The 19,997-nt window shown below is 37.5% G+C and overlaps 1 protein-coding gene across 7 annotated transcripts in view; it reads left to right on the top strand.

Annotated features, from left to right (window-relative positions):
• The window catches only part of PRR16 (proline rich 16), a 140,317-nt gene that overhangs the window by 25,244 nt on the left and 95,076 nt on the right, over window positions 1–19,997 (top strand). The window contains exon 2 of one of the 7 annotated variants that reach the window (XR_010031072.1): window positions 5,625–5,747. The exons of the other annotated variants lie outside the window; for them this stretch is intronic. The gene's annotated coding sequence lies outside the window, so the exon portion shown is untranslated. The remainder of the gene's footprint in view (window positions 1–5,624; window positions 5,748–19,997) is intronic. 7 annotated transcript variants of the gene reach the window in all.

Below are 19,997 nucleotides of genomic sequence, written 5' to 3'. Positions count from 1 at the left end.
ACACCTTACAGGAAAGAGAAGTAATATTAAATCAGTTGGGTCACACTTCTTTCCAAAAGAAGTGATTTTTAAATTATTTTGTGACTGAAAGTGAATTTGATTGATGATTGATAATTGACTGATTTTAGAGTCCCCTAACATCAGCATGGTAATGTAGAAGTATCTGGAGCAGTAGAGGTGAGGAGAACTTACAGCTAGAAGCGAAGTCAAAAGAGTACAGTGTGTAAATTTCAGAAACAGACAAGAAAAGGCAGTTATAAACCTTTATGAGTGACTCCTTGCGTCTCCCACTTGAGAAGTATGCACAAAGTATTTTATATTGAACAAGTACACTAATTTTTTGTTCATTTAATGTGTTTATCTTGTGAGCAACTGCATGCTACAGTATGTCATTCAGGGAAGCTGATCTGAAGCATTGAGTTTTTCTGAGCCCTGGATGGCATGAGGGCAGGAAAATGAAATTATCTGGGCCTTTTAAAATTCTGAGATGGGAAATATTTTAGTTCAGGAGGAAAATGAAAAACTGAAAACAGAAACCAAGAGTCTATACGCAGCTGTGACCGTGTACAGACTTTTGCTTCTGGGACAACCTGAATCTTGCCACCAGGTTTCTTCTGTTTTGTGTGTGTATTTACCCTGCTGCTTAGAACAAAATATTGAGGCTGGCAAGTGGAATAGACTTGCACAGTTGGGTGATGAAGGAAAAGAAATCCACAGGTTGCTTCCACAAGTACTTTGTCGTGCAAAATGATTTCTGTTACCTGGTTGTCTATCAGGGCCATATTCACCAGATACTGTAGAAGAATGTCCCTGCTGGTATGCAGTGTGACAATAATACAAAAATCAATGGGTGAGTATTAACTGGAAGCAGAGGAAAACGGTATTAATCAATATGATTAGTTCAGCTGTGGCTTTTTGCATATTTTGTTGGAGGAGGTAGAAGAAAGATAGTGCTTTTCTGCAGATAGATCCAGCCTACCTTTGGGGGATATCACTGGAGAAAGTGATAAATTTTCATTTGAGAATTAACACTGTGGGATAATCATAGATACACTACTATTGATGTTCCTGCTGCAAGGCTAAGTGAGAGCTCACGGTGGAGAATGGGGAAGGGAAATCAAAGCAGGTAATGCTTGAAAATGTGATCCACTAGAGAGGAAATGCTTTCAAAAAGACTTTTAGATTAGCCATCTTACCTGCACTGTTGAGGATAGTTCTGGCTGAGACTAGTTTATCTTCCTCAAGGCCTGGGAAAAGGATGTTGCAATAAGCTCTGCAGTTGCTGTAAGATTTCTACAGCAGATCATAACAAGATTTTTTGGCCTGCGATGTTTATGAAAACTGTTCAGCAGAGTGTATGAGTAAGAGTGCCCAGCATAGTACACAGATGTTACAGATCATGGAAGAACTTGTAACAGCTGCCTTTTCTCCATCAGTAATCACTCTGCCTTGAGGAATGGAAGCCTGTATTTCTTAGTGGCTGCAGAGCCTGTCTCTAAGAACAAGTGATTGCAGCACAGCAAGAACTGATGCTAGAATATTATTGATGGCTTACCTGCTATCAACTAATTATTGCCTTCTCTAGTGAAGCCAGAAATTGTAGTGGACAGAAGACATCATTTATTCTTTTTTTTCCCCCCGCTATTTACCCACCACAAAATAATAAATTGCAGAAGTTTTCTCTCTCAAACCTGGCCCAACTCTGTTTTTACAAATAGTGGCATCCCCAAACACTCCAGCTCCTGTACTGTATTTTTGCACTCTCTGATTCCCCAAGTTTACAAGTAATAACATGTTTTGTGATTTCTGTTTGTCTGGTCTAAAATCTGCAGCCCTCAATCTCAGTGTCAAGAGTCATTCCTGGCACCACTTTTGTGGTGGGTGAATGCCAAGGATTTCAAGACCTCTAGTCATTGGTGCAGTAGTACCTTTGCTGCGAAGACCTAAGTGATATGAAGAGCTGAAAGTGCATATATTCAAATGCACCATTCAAATCCCCCCCTTTTTTTTAAGCCATTGGTGTGAATTTTGGAGGCTTTTTGAATTTTAATAGTTGGTTTAGTAGTTTTTATTTCAGCTCTTTATTCCAAGGTAAAGACATCCCGTGTGTTGGGGCAAGTGGCACATATTTGCACTAATCTCACCAGTTCCCCTTCTGGTGTGGCGCCACACCTCAGGTCCTTTGGTCACAGATCTCAGGAGCCCCCCTGCCTTGCCAGTAAATAATTCCAACAGGCTGGGAAGAGTTTCCCTGAAGGAAGAGAGACTGAATGACTTCTGTCAGGATCATTTTAAGAGTTTTAAAGCAATGATCTTTGGAATAAGTTGGAGCAAGAAAACATCCAGCTGTGATCATCACATGTCATGGCAGTGAGTTCTGCATCATTTAAGGTTTCTGGAGGTGAAATTCATGAGCCCCCTGAGCTGTACAGTTATGTGTAAGGTTGTATGCAGTATCTGCTTCCAGAAGATTGTTTTACATATCCTAATTTCATAAAACTCTTACCATTGATGTCCTGCCTGTATGAAGGCTGTTGCTTTTTGATCTTTGTTCTCCAACTTTACAAATATCTTGTATGTTTATTGTACATTTGATTTTTTCCCCATTTTTCAGATAATGGAGGAGATACATTAAAGTTTGTGATGTACAGTACATTTTCTAGGTCTGCTTGTGTGTATGTACAGATATGTTTCTCAAATCTATTGCTTTCCCCTTATGCAGATCAGTTCTGAGACATCTCCACTTTATCGAATGGCTTTAAAAAACCAAAAATAAAGCCAAAAAGACAGACTGAGATTTTGTTCTTGGACAAGCATCAGAATATAATTATGCTTAGCTCCGGTCAATAACCAGAATGTATGTAGAGCTTAAACTGGCCATTAATGGTGTACCTTTTTTTTTCCTAGACCATGCAGGCATGATTTTTCCTGTGAAACTCCTTTTAAAGTCTTTATTTAAGTAAAGTAAGTATGTCTTTGAGGGGGAAAGTGTTTTTCAGCATTTCAGTGTATTTGCTGCATGACTGATGCAGCCTGATATGACTTATCACAACATGACTTGTCATCAGAAAAAAGCTGAGAAAACAAAAGTGAGTTCCTGGAAGCTAATGCTGAGAAAAGAAGTGCTAAGGGCAGAGCAAGAAAAATGCATGCTTTAAAAAGTGGCTTCTCTTTTCATCATCTTGTTCTCTTTGCACATAAAGAAAAAATGGATAACTAATAGAAACTTGTCAAGCAGTAAACTTTTAGATCAGGTCTTCGATTTAGAGACTGTTTTCTAGTTATCAGACAAAGGAAAAAATGTAAAGAGTATTGTTTTAGTTCTTTTTGGGGGGGAAGAAGGGGTCAGGCATTAAATTCTTAATAAAGGAAGAAAGCTGATAATGAGCAAAATAACTGTGGAGGTTGTAGATTTTAAATATTGTTGCATTTTTATCAATCACTTTTGGTAGTGGGAAGGTTGAAAACATTTATTTTTAGTACCCTAATCTCTCAAGATTGAATTTTAACATGCAATTTTTATTAAGTTTTTTATAATTAATTTTGTAAGTTTCTGCTTTTACAGCTGTTGTTCTTCAGCTAAAGAACTTTGTGGAAGTCAAAGCACAAATCCAAATATTCTTTTTGGTTAAATAGAAGTATTTAGTAAATTTCTGCATATTTAAGAATTTGAATACACTCAGGAGCATGATCACTTTACAGAAGTTCTGCTGCTAAACTCTTGTATGGCAAGATAAGAAGGTGGATTAAAGCATTCTTAACTGGTGTCTGTAATGAATTGAATTCTGAATTTACTTTAGGTAGAGTGAGTTTATCTGCATGGTAGTTATACCGAAAACAAATTTGAAGCCTTTTGGAAGTTATTTCAAGGCCTCCAGGTGTTAAATGGGGGAAAATTTAGTGCAGCCACAACCTATCACACCTGTTCTTATGTTTCAAAACATAGTCTGTGCCAGGTCCCAAGTGTTTAATATAATTTTTGCTAGCTTTCTTCTATTTGTATAAGGTAGGATTCTAGTGCTAGGGACCGCTGATGGGAAGTTGATATGTAACAGCATAACTTCTGAATGAGTGCTGCATTATTTTAGCCAGCTACTTTCAGTTGATGATGGGAGAGAAAGCATGAGCAGAGACAGGAGTCCTAGTCTACCAGAAAACTGGCTGGAAAGGAGAACTAAAGAGATGCAGCGTGAAGTCAGTAACCAACATTTATATGTTAAGCGTATTTTGTGCATCATGCAGTTGAATACATAAAGTTTCTTTTCCTTCAAAGAGCCAGTGGGCACAGAGTACAAACTGCGAGGGGGGTTTGGTCCAGCTGACTAACTGATGTCCAGTCTCACTCATTATGTCATTGCATTAACTTTTGTTGTCATTGGATCCTGAGAAATGTGAATATTTGGCATGAAATTTTCTCAGTCTTGGGGTTTTCTTGGTGGTTTTAAAGATTCATGTGCTTGAACCTTATTAGAATCACTCTAAAGAGAGAAACTAATTTTATTATGTGTCACTCGCAAGCATTTCCTAATTATATATTTTATTGTAAAGTCTGTAATCATAATATTTCTTAGTTGCAGTTCAAACACAGAGGAAGAACAGCAGGGAACTTTAGATGTAGTTTAGCAAAAGAGTCTGTATTAGAAATTTTTCAGTTCAATTTCCTTTCTGTGCTGGAATTTATGTATTTTATTTCCTAGTTAAGGGAGTTTAAAGAGATGGCTTAATAATGTTTGATAATCCTTTCTGAATTAATTCAAAGCGACCTAATATACTAAAGAGCATATGAGTCATTTGGAAAAATTTACAAGTTGCCTATTTCAATGGATGTTCTTCTTCTCTGAGTATATCTTTTGTTAGTGAAATCTGCCAGCTGTCTACGAATTTTTAAGGAGTTCTAGTGTATCACAGGTTAATAATTGTCTTGAAACTTTCAATAGATTTGGAGTTATTAAGAATAAAACCCAGACATAGTACAGATGGGTTCTTTTACTTACATAGTGCAAATGCAGTATGTCAGCTTTAGAAATCTTATTGAAGCATAAAAATAAAAAAAATCAATTTGGGATAATGTTTAGTCAGTGTTCTGTAATGACATGGAAAATGTACTTAACTCAAAATTAGGTATAAGTTGTTATTGAATTGAGAAGATGAAAAAAATTTGCATCGGGAAGATGAAACAGATTTTGTTCTGATGTAATGTGGGTTAATTTGTTCATTGAGACTCCCAGCTTTTGTATTTCCAGCATTGTAGCAGAGATTTGCTGGGGTTTTTTTTGCAGCTGGCAGATGTTTCCTTTTGGCTGTGTTGCTGTTTTGTAGTTGGCAGCTCTAAAAGTTCAGGCAGTTACTCCTTACCTTTATGAACATGTTCTTTGTGATCTCTCCGTGACTTCTCAGCATGACTGTAGCCAGCTTAATTTGGTTCTGTGAAATAAGCATCACCACCATGTCAAGCCAGTGACTCTTGCAGACAAATATCACAAAGAACAAAAAAAGAATAAATCTATAAGAATAAATCACCTAGAAATATTTAGTTTTACAAGTATTTTAAAGTGTGATTGTTCTTTCTCAGATTTTGTCTCTGTGCAGAACATGTGTGTGAAAAATGCTTTTTCCTCCCCAAGGGTTTCATCTAGCTTGAGGCAGGGAGAGAAAAAGAAAGAGGATATGGAAGAACATGAATGAAATATAAACACAGCTTTGAAAGCAACTTTAGTGGTTTTACTTGTCCAAGTGTTCTGACAGAGGTAAGCCTCCCTTTCCTTGTCTAGACTTTATATGTGTTACCATATGAGTGGCATCTTGTTTCTTCAATTACCCTTCCTCCCATTTTCCTTGAAATGGGTAAGAAATGTTCAGGAAATACTTTTCAGCTTGCTGGAGTGGTTTGACAATTTTTATGTTGTAATAAGTAGTGTTTGAAAACTCAGTTTAGGAACCATCTGCAAATATGTAATTTATTTTCAGATGTAGATAAATACTCATAGAAACTACCTAGCATATTAATTTAAAAAGCCATCTTAGACTCATCACTTCCTTATTTCATCAGTGCATATCAGTTGAGCAATTGGAAAAATGTAAGATCTCTTGGAAGGGCTTAGGCAATATTTTGACTGTAAATTATTATTTTTTTTTTTTTAATATGACTGACAATCCTGAGTAGCTGTGATTCTGTGATCTTTTCTTCATGTGGCTGGTGAATCCCACCTCTGGTATGTTGAAGTGATTTAGTCCAGTCACTTGCATGTTCCTGTAACAAGATTATGGGAACCTACTGGTGATCATCGAGTTCCCTTTTCCTGGTAAAATGTCTTTTTTTTTCCTCCATTAAATTTCACTTAAATATGTTAAAAAGGAAAGTTTGAAAAATTCTCTAGTTCTCTAGTACTCGAAAAAAGTCTAAATTATTGTGATAATTGAAAACATTTATTTTGAGGCAGATATTGTTATGCAAATGTCTTCAGCCCTCCAGAGCAAGATTTCCAAACTTGCAGCATAAAAGGTGAATAATGAGGCCTAAAGAAACAGAGTGTTGTTTGAGAGGAGGAGGAAAAGGAATCTGTTTGGAATACTTGGTGTAACCCACAAAGGCAAAATTGCTGTCTTCCACAGAGCACTGAATATGAATCCTGGCTGATTTACTGCCCTCCTGGTGGGTCTTGCTGAGGCAGGCAGCTGCACAAAGTGCTTCTTTTGCATCCCATGTGTGTTGTGTGAGCTTTACTGAGGAACTGATGAGCATCAGCACGACCTGATCTTCACAGAAACAGCACCAGGTTTCTTCCAAGAGCTCAGTTGTTCCATCCATGGGATGTTCACTATGTGGGACGATGGTGTAGCTCAGGATGGTGTTGCTCAGGCTGTCCTCAGTGCCCGACGCAGCCCGAATGCAGTTTGTTCATCTGGAAAGGGTGTGATGACAGACCCAGTCTGCAGGGAGCTGCAGAGGGGGCTTTCTGTGTGCCATTTCTGACTTGCAGGTCAACATATTTCCAGGCAGGTTTTGGGGTCTCCTGATTTGCATCCATTATTCTTAAAGCAACTGGGAGTGTTGAAGTTTTGCATATTCTTAGGGTAAGAGGTTTTGGCAGAAATAGTCCAGACATTACAAAATATGCGCAAAGGCAGGTTCTGCTTAGCTTTCCATATGCTCCCTGGGCCAGCCAGAGCACTTTTGAGATAGTTGCTCTCAGAACCAAAGCTGCTGTTCTTCACAAAGCTCGTGGAATCCCAATTTTCTGCTCAGCAAGGAATAGTGTGCTGTGTTACCGTTCATGAAGTGCTGTTTTGGGTGGTGTGGTTTTAATGGGGCTTTTTTCAGGTTCTTTCAGTAGTTGAAGTAGAATGATGTCATCTGGAACCTCTGTAATTCCTGATTTCTTAATTCACATGTTAAAGAGAATATGCAGGCAGGATATTTTCTGGTGGTGAAGGCAAATTTGTTTAGACATATATTTATCATTCCAAACTATGTTTAGAGGCAGGTTAGCAGATAGAAACTGAAGGACTTCTGTCTCTGCAACCAATGTGTGTTTTTCTATTTAATCTCTTCACAGAGTACTGAAAATGTTCAGTGCTTGATTTAGAAGGTTAGGGATGGAAAGGAGAGCAGCCATAACTAAAAAGGATTTACTTTCTTAACACAGTTTTTATTTTTTCATTCCTTCCATTCAGGGATGCTGACTACCTTCAGTGTTATGTTAAGTAAAATGGATGACTGTTTTTCATAGCTGCTAAGTGTGATTTCCCTTCCTCTCTTTTAATCTTATATGGTTTTAATATTTTTGGTATTAGTGGTTGTTTCTGAGATAGAAATGTTATTAGTAATTTTGGAGAATTATTTTTTCTTAGGTTAATAAGTATCTTAGGAGTGTTCTAGATGACCAAAGATGCATAGGGAAAAAAAAAAGGTATTTTAGTGCCTGAATACCTGGAGAGTGGCTTTGTTCTGGGATTATTTTTAAGGTTTTGGAAATATGACATGACTTCCAGTAAGTTGCCTTTACATCATTCTAATTTTCATCTTACTTAGTAGAACCTGTTTTATTCTTAAAAACTAACAAAGTAAACTTGCTCTTCTCACTTCAGAGAATCCACTTTACTTTAATTAGACTTCAAATAGCATAAAACTATGGAAGCTAGGTAAAATAACCTTTAATTCATTCCTTTCACTATTCTCTTTGTTGGCCATGAAAAATAAAAATACTTATTTGCCTTTAAGTTTGCAGTGCTTCAGCTGTGCAGTGAATGTCTAAGCTGTCTTTGTATGAGTCAATATTATCTAAATTTCACAGATATTTAGAATACAGAAGTTTTCTTCATCATTTTTTGCTCCTTATTTTAAAATTATATTTCAAAAGACTATGTCATTAAAAATACTCCACAATTTCAATTTGATATCTTGTAAATAAAATAAAGGAGGTGAAATTTGGTACATCCTAATTATTTGGCAAGGAGGACAGTAGGAGTGTCAAACCTAGTAGCTTAATAAATCATAATTTGTAACAATTTCAGTACTGGGTAATTAACATTTGAGAAAAAATCTTCTGCAGATTAGTGAACTGTCAGCATATGTGTTAATTCAAGTTTAAAGCCATGAAACAGTTCCCTGCTTCAACAGGGAACTTGGAACAGATGAGCCACTGTGACTCCTTCCAACCTTACCAATCCTGTGATTTGCAGAATAATTTCAGTTATGCTCAGGGTTTGTTTGACACTCATAATGAAGAGCAAATCTTACAGATAAATTCCAGTACTCACTACTCTTCTTCATCTGCAGGTGTATTTGTGAATTATTTCATTACTATTTCTTACATTTTATATCTTGACATATTTTATTCTATGGGAAATATCTGTAAACAAAAACAGTGTTTGTGTGAAATGATGAATATCAAGCCTTTTTGGTGAAGTATACAGTCCCATTTGTTTTTCATAGGGCAAGACAGTGGGAAGCTTGGCAAACAAGCATAACTTAATTTGCTTTCAAAGATGTGAATGCCTCTTGAAGTGAAAAGACCCACTCTGTTGCAGATCTAAAATTAGATTACAGATTTTATACTCAAAACTGACAAAACAGAATTGCTTCATGGTAAGTGCCATTTCGTTGATATGAAAATTATTTAAAAATCCTTTTTATGTGGCGTTTTTGGTTAAATTTAAGTTCAGATTAAATGCTTTAGACCTCATAGTCCTGTTCTCTGATGGATGTCTATCTTATTTTTTTATCTCAAAATAAAATAAAATAAAAATAAAGGGAAGTCAAGAAGTTACTGGAAAACTTGATCCACATTCCAATATGTGCAAATTCCTGTATTCTTGACACAGCTTCCCCAGCCTTAACCCGTGAAGATTTTCAAGCCCTTCAATGAATGAAAGAAATTACGGAGAGAGATCAGAGCTTCTCTGCTCCTTGTCAAACCCCATGGAAAATTCTTACCTATAATTTCATATAATTTTTATACTTGTATTTATACTACACATACTTACACAACTTTCAAATGTACATTTTTATTCTCACCTTGCCTTTATTTCAGGCTTTCTCAGGTGACACTGGAGAGCCAGGAAGGGGTGATCTGTTAGGGAATGCGGCCTGTGAGTTGGGTGCCACAGGAACGAGGCCCAGCCAAGGCCCGGCCAAGGCAGGTGTGGTTACAGGATGCTGCACTGCTTAGCACATCTTGTTTGCTTGCTTCTGAGCTTTCTGGTAGTTTTCCAAAGATGTGGCAGGTCTGTTGGGTGGATCTCTTTGACATTGCAGCCTTAGGCAAAATATTGTGGTGTTTGGTGCAAGATAACCACTGCTATACAGCACAGTTTGCTGAGACTGAAAGCAGTGCTCCTTCTGATCTAGATGAGAATTGAAAAAATGATGCATCAGATGGATGTGCCCCCTAATTCAGGCAAGGCTGTTCAGGTATGATGCTTGGCCCAGGCCTGCTCTTCGTGGCAAAAGAAAATTAAATACAAACATGCCGTGTAGGCAATTCCACACGGTCCTGTACTGTCTTTCTAGATATGTCTTCCACAATAATGTTTTTTCCTGTTGATTCATCTTCCTGATAATTATTTTGTTGTTTCATAACAATTCACATTTTGAGCATTATTCCACTTAACGATGGCAGAAGACAAAGAAATTAAAAATATACAGGTGTAGTATTTTGCAGCTTTATTGCTGCTTGTCTTCAGCAGATGCTGGTTTTGCTAGTGACTTTCTTGTTTATAGTCTGTTTTCCTTTAACCCTCACATCACTTGTCAAACACAGATTTAAACTAAGACAGCTTGTTTTCCTCAAGATGGTTCCCTTTATACCTTTTTTGCTACGCAGAGGCAGATATCTGAATGGATTACCCATGCCAAGCTTGAGCATGAGATTGATTTAGGGGCAGAAAGTGGGTCATGTCAGTCTTGCCTGAAAAATATAGTAAGATTTAGATGACCTGCTTTACCCAATGGTTCAATTGTGATTTACTAAAACAATTCTTAAAATAGATAATACATTATTTTAACTCTTGTCTAAATTATACCTTTGCCAAGGCAAGTACTAATTTAAAGAACATTAATATATTCCCTCCCAGTTTATTGATCAGCAAGTCAGGTATCACATCTTGGAGAGACTATTAATTTAATGTCTTCCATTATATAGATATATATAAAAAGGTGGACTAAAGAGGTGGAAAAAAGAAGTTCCTGCCCACTTGAAATATGTGTGCATCTGGGACAGCTGATGCACACATGGAGTGGCAGCACAGCAGCTACACAGTCTAGCATGACAGGTAGACCTACAGCTGTAGATTGCATAGCAGGCATTCCTAATTTTCCCTAGTAGCACAGTTCCTAAATGCTATCATTAATCATTTTTCTGTATTTAATCTAAATACAGCAAAGTGTGGATTGCACTTACTACTTACAAATAATCATAAACCTGTGAATAGTAATCATGAAGCCTCAATGAACAGACTATAATGTGTGTGGAATATATAGGTAATGCAATTACTCCATATTAGTATAATTACTACATATATGTAGACGTGGTATTGACTTATACATGGATTAATGCAGTTCTGTAAGACTTTGTTTGAGAGATTTTGTATGAAGAACAACCAGTTAGATAGGTGCTTGGCTTGTGTTAATCATTGACGCATTTTAGGTTTATATAAAATCATCTACATAACTTTTATTCTGGTCAAATCCCTGTCATGTCACTTGACTAGAGGTACATACTATCTGTGTGAGGCACTAAGCAAGCAGTCAGCAAGAAGGACAGAATTTTCAAAATACTTGTTTAGGTTCAGTGGAAGGGAGGACGTCACTGTCAGCTTGTCTGGGCTTTACCTGGGTACAAAAAAAATGCATTTGAAACGTAAATGTTTTGAGAATTAAGTGTACACCAGTGCTAAATCCCTTACTTTTTCAGTTCCTCAGAATGTAATATAAACTCTGTTTATATTTGAAAACAGAGAATTTTGACCTTTAGAAAGACCTGAGTGCAAGAAGTATAAAAAATTGTATTAAAAGTGTAAGGTTTGCTGCAAATACAGGAAGAAAGGCATCCACTTTGGAAGCTGATGTTTACATAAAAACCCAAAATGTTACACTGTTATTTCTATGATAATAATTAACATCATGCCAGGGGTAATCATAATTCAAATGACTTGTATGTTTTGTTTCTAACTGCTGTATTTTGTTCTTTTTAATACTTGATGACTTTCATCAAGCCAACAGCCCTTCTGAAGATATTTTTGTGCAGTACTTGATGAAAATAAATCACTCTTTTTTGTAGACTCCCCTTTAGATTTGTATGGGTTGTTTTCCTTTTCCACACCTCTACAAAGACTTTTCTATAAATTGTCTCCAGAGCAAGTTAGTAGCATTGTAAGATTATTTTTTTAAAGCATATTGTGATGTTCTAGATGTGATCTCGAGTGCTTGTAAGTAAAGCTGATTTGAGGAGACCAATAGCATAGAGTCAGGTCTTTCTTGACTTTGGCACAATTGTTATTTCTACCAATTCTTCGCCCTTTTCTCCCCAGTTTCTGCCCTTCTGCTATACCTCTTAACCACCTTGACTGCAAGCTGCAGAAATTGATGGCTTGCATTTATCTTGTGCACAGTGCAGTGGTGCTCCAGCTCTGCTCCATCTCTAAGCGCTGCTGTATTAATAGCAACCATGCAGCAAGATACAGGGGATCTGTAGAATCTGCTGTACACAGATTTCTGAAGCACTAGGAATACTAGGTAATTATCAACCTAACATATGTACTGTAGAAAAATCCTTCAACCTAGACAAACTCTTCGTATCTAGGTAATGAAATCATACATTACCTAGACATGAAGAGTAATCATAAAAAGCATCTGACGTTTTCTTTTCTGTTAATTTAAAACAATCAGATCTTTATTTTAGAGGTGACATGCTGTTTTTTAAAACTGGAATGGTCCTTTGATGTTACAGTGATGTTTTTTATTAAAAAAGTAAAACCAAAAAGGTCTGAACGTTATGGTGTCTGGAGGAAATCCATTGTCTTTGAGGGAAGTAATTGGCATTGGTTGTTCCTCCTATTGCTCATGGCATGAGAAGATTTAGGGGCAGCTTCTTCCTCTTGCCAGCACTGGAACAGAAGTTACAAACACAGGCCTGCTTGACTGGGGGAGGAGGTTGGGGGTGTCTGGTGAAAGGAGCTGCTCCCAGCAGAGGCAGCCAGAGGGTGAGACCAGACTGCCTGAGGCTCTATCCTGAGGATCCACAGTCTCTGGCACGGCCCCTGTGCCAACAGTTCTGTGTCCTCCTGGGGAAAGAAAGGTTTTCTTACAGTCAGTCCTAGCTTGTCATGTCCCAGTTCTTGCAGTCGTCTATTTGGCCTATACTGTTAATGAAAAGTACAGTCTGGCAACAAAAATGAAATTACCGTATTTATATCACCAGAACCGAGCTATTATTAATGGACTTAATAAATTTAATATATTCAGCAAGAGTGTCTTTTTCTGTTTGGACATCCGCTTCAATGCATGCATGATCTTTTGATACTCATTAAATAATTGCAGTACTGAGAGGGTTACTGTTTCTTTCAATGAAAACATCACAGCTTGATCTAGCATTAACTACATCTGGCAACAGGAGCTGACAGTGCAAATAGGATTCTTAAGTGTGCTAAGAGGAGGTTTGAAACACTAAAGTTTCAAAGTGAAAGTGGCATGTTAGAAATTACTCATTTGGAACACAGTGTCCAATTTTAGGTTGCTTTTCAAAGTGGAAAAAATCTAGTGACTCAGCGGATCAGCTAAGATACAGGGCCATTAGAATGTCTAGTGTGCGGTGAAATTTGCTACATATGAAAGTGGAGATTACAAAGAAAATACTGATCAGGATTTGGGTGAAACATGCAAATTGTGAATGCTTATGAAAATGAATAGATCCTTTTTCTTCTGTTATAAAAAGAAGCGAAATTACTGTGGAATAAAATCACTTATCTGTATTTCTGGTCTGCCTCAGTGGGTAGTTACTAGACAGGTACTTTATTTTTAGTGGTTTATTAATTTAATTGATTTATTTATTTGGTCTTCTCATATATGACTAGTTGCTGAATCAAAAAACAACTAGGTGTATCAGTTTCTATGATCATGTCATAAATGGAGGACTGTGTATTACTGTGAAAAGTGGAGGTGCTCTAAAGGCAGCATTTTTCTCTTCTTTTCAAAATGCTTACAAACCTCTATCTGAGAGCCGAGTATCATGTAAAATATGATCAAGCGTGGCACATGCAGTGCACTGTGGAACGGTACCGTTGCAAACATTAGATCTTTTTTGTACATTTTAACAACACTGAAAGCACAGCTACGGTTTTTGACCATCGTGCCAGCATTGATCTACACCTCGCACATTAGCTACTTGCTAGACCTGTCAGGAAATCCACTTCTGGGCTGTTGCATGTTTTTAAAGCCTGTGAAGCCTCTCTAGGTGCTGTCTGCCCTTGCTGCATCCTCTGGCTGTGCCCAAGGGCCTCGGCTGCAGACTCTGGGTGGCCTGAGGCGTTGTGGGGTAACCTGTGGGCCGGGAGCTCGGCAGACCAGCTCGCCCTGCTCTGCTCCTTGGTGCAGGGACAGCTGCCAAGGGCTGAGCAGGGGCCTCGGGGAGAGATCCTGCGCAGCACCCAGCAGCCTGAGCCACCACCATTTGTCGTTCATGGATGTTTCCCAGTCCCACCTGCCCCTTGCCGTCCTGCTGAGAAGATTTCAGCTCCCTGACAATCCTTCACAGGCCCTGAAGAGATTTGGTGCCCCTGGAGCTGCCCCGCTCTCCAGGCCTAACCAGCCCTGGTCCTCCAGCCTCTCCTCACAGGGAAACGCTCCAGCCACAGTCTTACTGGTGTGGCTCCACTGAGCTGATTACTGTGACTTACCAATGTTTCCTACTGGTAAGAGGCTCCAGACTGGACTCAGTGGTCCAAAGGGTCTGAGTAGAGGCAAGGAAATCCCACTCTTTATACAAGATGTGGTTGCCTTTGCTTCACATCCAAGCCGTTGATGAGTAATGATCTTTCCTGGAGGTGCGCTGAAGATACGTGGTTCAAATGTTCAAAGCACTGGATTAAAAAAATAGATGTTGTACATCATTTATGACCACAGCATTATCTTACCTGTTAATAAAAAATATTATAGTGAAAGTCACATATCTTAAGCACAACACCTTTATTCAAGATTGTTGAGTCCTTAAGAGCCTCTTAAGTCCATTGGGGTTTTGCGAGGGTGTTGCCAGAAAGCTTTCCCACAGCTTGAGTTACTGAAAGTATCAACAGAAAATAAAAGAAATCAGGTTTGGTAGTCTTGCAACTTTTTTGCTTATTATCTGGGAACAGCAGCTGCAGCCCTTGAGGCAAACTTGTGTAAATGTTCTGAGTCCTGACAAGCCAGTCTTCTCTACTAGGAGCTAAACTCTCATCTAGAGTAAACTGATTCACTGTTAGTGAAAAGACAGTAGTTGTTTTGTAGTACCAAAAGGATGCCTTTTGCTGAGAACTTGGATGTTGAGAACTACTTTTTTATCATGAGAATAGTTATATTTTATTTCCCTTTCTATAAAAAGAAAATATCTTTTCACTGGTGCTATGAAAATATGATTGACTTGGAGTAGTTGTTCAGTTTTCCTTCTTACAGAATTGGTGCTAGACTTACACAAGCAAACAAACAAATTACCAAAAAAAACCCTCTCCAAACCTGAGAAATCTGTGGTTGTTATGGATTGGTGGCATATATAGGCTGAAATAAAAAAAAAAATAAATCTCCATTTTAGTTCTCATTCTAGAAGATGAAAGATAATAGTGTAGAAATCAGTAATTTCCACAACTTTTTTTCCTGTTTTCCTCATTGTGAATACTCAGAGTCTGCTTTCTGTAGCTGGGGGTTTAGTTTGTTTGTTTTCAGTGCAGAAACATATGATTTCTGCATTGCATGCTCTGCTTTCTATTTGGTTATTCAGAAAGGTGCAGTGTAAGAGAGTTACACTTACTAGTGTAAGAGAGTTAAATAATAAAAAAGAGGAGAAGCACATGAAACATGGAGCTGCTGTGGCACAGATCTGATGCAGAGTCAGACCTGGCAATGGGCCAAGCCTACATTTAAAAAATCCTGTCTAGTGCCAAAAGTGGGTGAATAAAACATTTTGGTCAACTATGAGATCCATAAAAGCGGGTTAAGAAGTTGATATTTCATAGGATCTTTAAGGTTCAGGAAGACCTCCAAGGTCATTGAGCCCAGCCTTTGACAGAACACCAGCGTGTCAAGCAAGCCATAGCAGTGAGTGCCGCGTCCTCTCATTTCCTGAACACTCCCAGGAATATTGTCTGCACCACCTCCCTGGGCAGCACTGTTCCAGTGCTTGAAATGTCATTTCTCAACTTCAAAAGCTGTCAGTAAAAATACTAAGATAGCCTTTGATGTCTTTGTTGTGAATTTTACACTTTCTTGCTTGTTGTGGTATTTCTTCTGAATATTAAGATCTGTGAATACCGAATACTAATGTATTCAGATTGTTGGGGTGTTTATTCTGATGGAAGCTGACTACCTTTTCTCTCTTTTTAGGCAGATAATAATACTCACTACTCATAGGAGATTTTCAATGTTGACAGTTTTGTGGAGTCATTAGTTAAACAGTTAAGAGAACCTTGGTAAAGTTGAATTCACTTAAATGGAAGACATGAAAAATTGGAATGCAGTATTATCAAGTTCTAGTATTTTCATTTTACTTCTCTTCAGAGGCTTTAGAATCATGACTGGATCACTAGTTTTGATGTGGCTTCCAGAAGTAAAATCAAGTATTTGAATAATTTAGTGTGCAGAGGATCTTTCTTAAATTTTGGTTGCCATAACCTTCCTCTCAAATGACCTTTTGTTACTTCTTTTATTGAGATCACTAATAGAGCATTTTTCAGAATTTTACTGTAATTTACTTTAAAGTCACACAATTATGTACTTTATTACAATTTGGTATGCCACACAGTCAAAGTCAAACACCTGTTTGATCTCATGATAGCAGAGCCATATATTGTGGAAAATGCAGTATTTAATGGTGGATTGATACATCTGATATACTTGTCATTTCTTCAGAGGCAATGCACAACTGAGTTAGATGTTAATAAACTAGTTGCAGTATTTCCATCTTCCGCTGTCATATTCAATTCCATTTCAATAAATTCATATTTTTAAACTTAATTATGAAATTTAAACCAGGAAGTGAAGTACTTTCAATGTAGCAAAAGATACCTACATTCTTCTCTGTAAGTTGGAGAAGGCTGCTCTTGAGTAATTTTCAGTTAGCTCTCATATTTGTGACCACTGTAAGTAAAAACAAAACACCATATTGTATGTTTGAATTATTTAGTGTGCATATTTATGACTGTAGTGTTCACGTGGATCATTTATACTCTGTTTTAAGGGGGGCAGTGATGCATAAAATGTAATGCTAATACATGGTACAGCATTAGCATTTATGATAGTGTTTCATTTACAGAATACAGCATAATAGGCATTTTGAAGGTCTGATGCTTTTCCTGTGCCAGTAATCCTGATTAAAGTAACATAAGAAGGAATTGACACAAGCTGGTATAGTCCATTATGCCAGTAATCCGTGGTTTAAGGAATCCTAAGATACTGTGCATGTTGGTCTGAAGGCACTGTTGAACCATAGTGTTAATGGTCTACAGAAAGATTTAATTTTGTCATTTTATATTAAATATATCTTTTGTGTCCTTAGGGGAAAAAGTTTTACAGGGTGACTGAAAAAATATTATCAATAAGCAAAGACTCTGGATGTAACTGGAAAAACCCCACAGATAAACAATCTCTGGTGTATTTTGCAACTATTAAATAAATGTATGTGGTCGATTAAGGCATGAATTTTATTTTTCAAGAAATAAAGTTTTTATATTGATTAATAGACTAACAGAGATAACTGGCAAACACCTATTAAGATTATCTCAAACTGTTGCAGTACCTAATCACAAAATGAAGGGAAGACTGAGTGGAAGTTAATTGAACTTATTTAATACTTGTAACCCCCGTAGCTTTAGATGTTGAAACTATAGATGTTGATTTTCTTGGGGAGTTTTAAAGTAAAAGAAAAAACAGTCAGAAATAAAATCAGATGGATTGATTAAATTTCAATTTATGGGCTTATCATTACATACTTCAAACAAAGTTTTGTGATCTATATAAAACAAGAAACTTCATGACTGAAATCTGGAAAACATCTGTCACAGATGACAGAACCCGAGAATTATTTTGTTACAGCAGACACAAAGATTTACACAAGGTCTAGTAGGAGGTGTAGAATAAACCTCTGTGATATATACTCACTAGTTACGGGAAAGTAGGAAGCTGGTATAAATGATGAGTTGGAGGTAGGATTTTGCTCTTCAAACTTGCTGATAATGACAGCCATATCAGTTGCTGTAGCACATGTGGACAGAGGGTGGACAGATCTTCCCAGATTCGGGGAGAGCTGACTGAAAGTCAGTATAAATGATATATAAGACCAAAATGTTTGAAGGGAACAATTCTTCTTGAGAGCCAGCTGAAGGGAACAGAGGTGGTATATGTTGTTTTGGATTTATTGAGGACAAATATACCAGTGAAGTGAACGCTGATTTGCTGAAGAAAGGGCAATTGTTTTGAGGGATGACTTAACTGTTGATAGCATTTAGGACTAATGATATAGGTTTTTCAAAAAAATCAGCCAAACAGAACTTCTGCATTTGTTTTTGCAAACATGAATTCCTCGTAAGATGTGTGAAGTCATTGTTTTAGAATGGCTAAAGCATGAACTGCTCATAAAAGAAGTGATCAAAGTGAGAGTGAGAATGAGGAGTTCGAACTTGTTGGTGAATAAATGTAATGAACATTTAAAGAAATGTCACCATGTTGTGTCATTGCATCTTTAACTGATTTTCATGAGTTTAATATGGATTTTTTTTTAATTGCTGCTTACTCAAGGCAATTCTGGCTTTTAGTACAAGTACAGAAGGCATTACAGTGAAACCAATAATTTATTTAGTTCTACCAATCCATTACTCCTGTTCCTAAAAGCCTGCAAATCACAGGATAGGGTTGGCTTTTTTTAAGAAATATTGTGGAAATAAAGACCAGCTTTATGCATTTTTTCTGGCTGGAAGTAACTTTGAAGTTTTAAAAATGATACACTAATATCACAACCAGGCCATGTGCTTGCTGTATTTTAAGAACTGCAATTCATTTCTGAGACAACTTACAGGAACTCAGCTGCTGGAACAAAATGTTCATTGCAAAAAACTGAGATACTTCTCAGCTATAGAGATACCTATGTGGAAGATTCAGTGTTTTTCAAAAAGAAACTTATGCATTATATTTTACTGATGAACTATGAACGTTGAACTGTGGTTAGCAGTCAAAATGATTAGTATGATTCTTCAACTAGTTAGCAACTTAAAGGTAGATAAATCTTCTAATCTTTACTGATAGATGTGGTGATTTGATCGGTTTCATACCTTTTCAGAGCTGTTTCAGATCACTCCTAGGAAAAAATCCTGTGGAAATTATAGTAATTTACCAGACATTTGTGGAACAATGATCGGATTTTTCTAAGCAACCTAACTAGAAATTGAACAAGAATTTGGTATCATGTGGTATCAAATCCTAATAGGAAACTAGAAAAGATTATGTGGGAGAAATATGACAATGTGTGTAAGTTTTTGGGCTATTTCTGCAGGTAAATACTGCAGTTTTGAAAAGATCTCGAAAAACTACAGGAATACTCACTCCCTTCAGGTCCCTTTCCCCATAGAGCAGTGAAATATGGGTAAATCCAATACATGAGTTTCTGGCCAAAGCCAGGCCAGTGCTGCATCCCCATCAGAGAATCAGCTGGACTGCAGCTCCATCAGGTGGTCACAGGCAGCTGGCGTGGGTTTGGGAACTGGGCCACACACACTTCTGTGAACAGATGCCAAAACAGGACACCAACAAAGGGCAGGCAGAAATAGTCATTACGTGGAGGAGGTGACACTAGTGTAAATCATAAATTGGATCGGCAAAGTTAGAAATACATTTTGTTGCTTCCCATGGAGTTTTTTGTTTTGGTTTGTTTGGTTGGTTTAGTATGTTTCTTTCTTTATTTCTTTTGGTTTTAATGTCTTTTTTCTAGTATTCTGTTTAGTTTTGATTTTGTAAAGAGCTGCCACTTGCATCCGAAGCACTGTGGCCAGCAGGTCGGGGGAGGTGACGCCGTCCAGCTCTGGATCTTCAGCACAAGAAGGACATGGATCTGCTAGAGCAAGTCCACAGGGAGCCACAGATTTGATCGGAGTGATGGAATGCTCTCTTCCATGAGAAAAGAGTGAAAGAATTGGGGTTGTTTAGCCTGGAGAAGAGAAGAGAAGGTTTTAGTGTGACCTAATAGTGGCCTTCCCTTTCCTGAAGGAGCTACAAGAAAGATGGAGAGGAACTTCTGACAAGATTATGTATTGACAGCACA

The sequence above is a fragment of the Melospiza melodia genome, chromosome Z, assembly GCF_035770615.1.
Source record: "Melospiza melodia melodia isolate bMelMel2 chromosome Z, bMelMel2.pri, whole genome shotgun sequence".
NCBI classification, from domain to species: domain Eukaryota; kingdom Metazoa; phylum Chordata; class Aves; order Passeriformes; family Passerellidae; genus Melospiza; species Melospiza melodia.
Note: the sequence above shows the minus strand (reverse complement) of the source record. Positions and strands in the feature narration are given on the sequence as shown.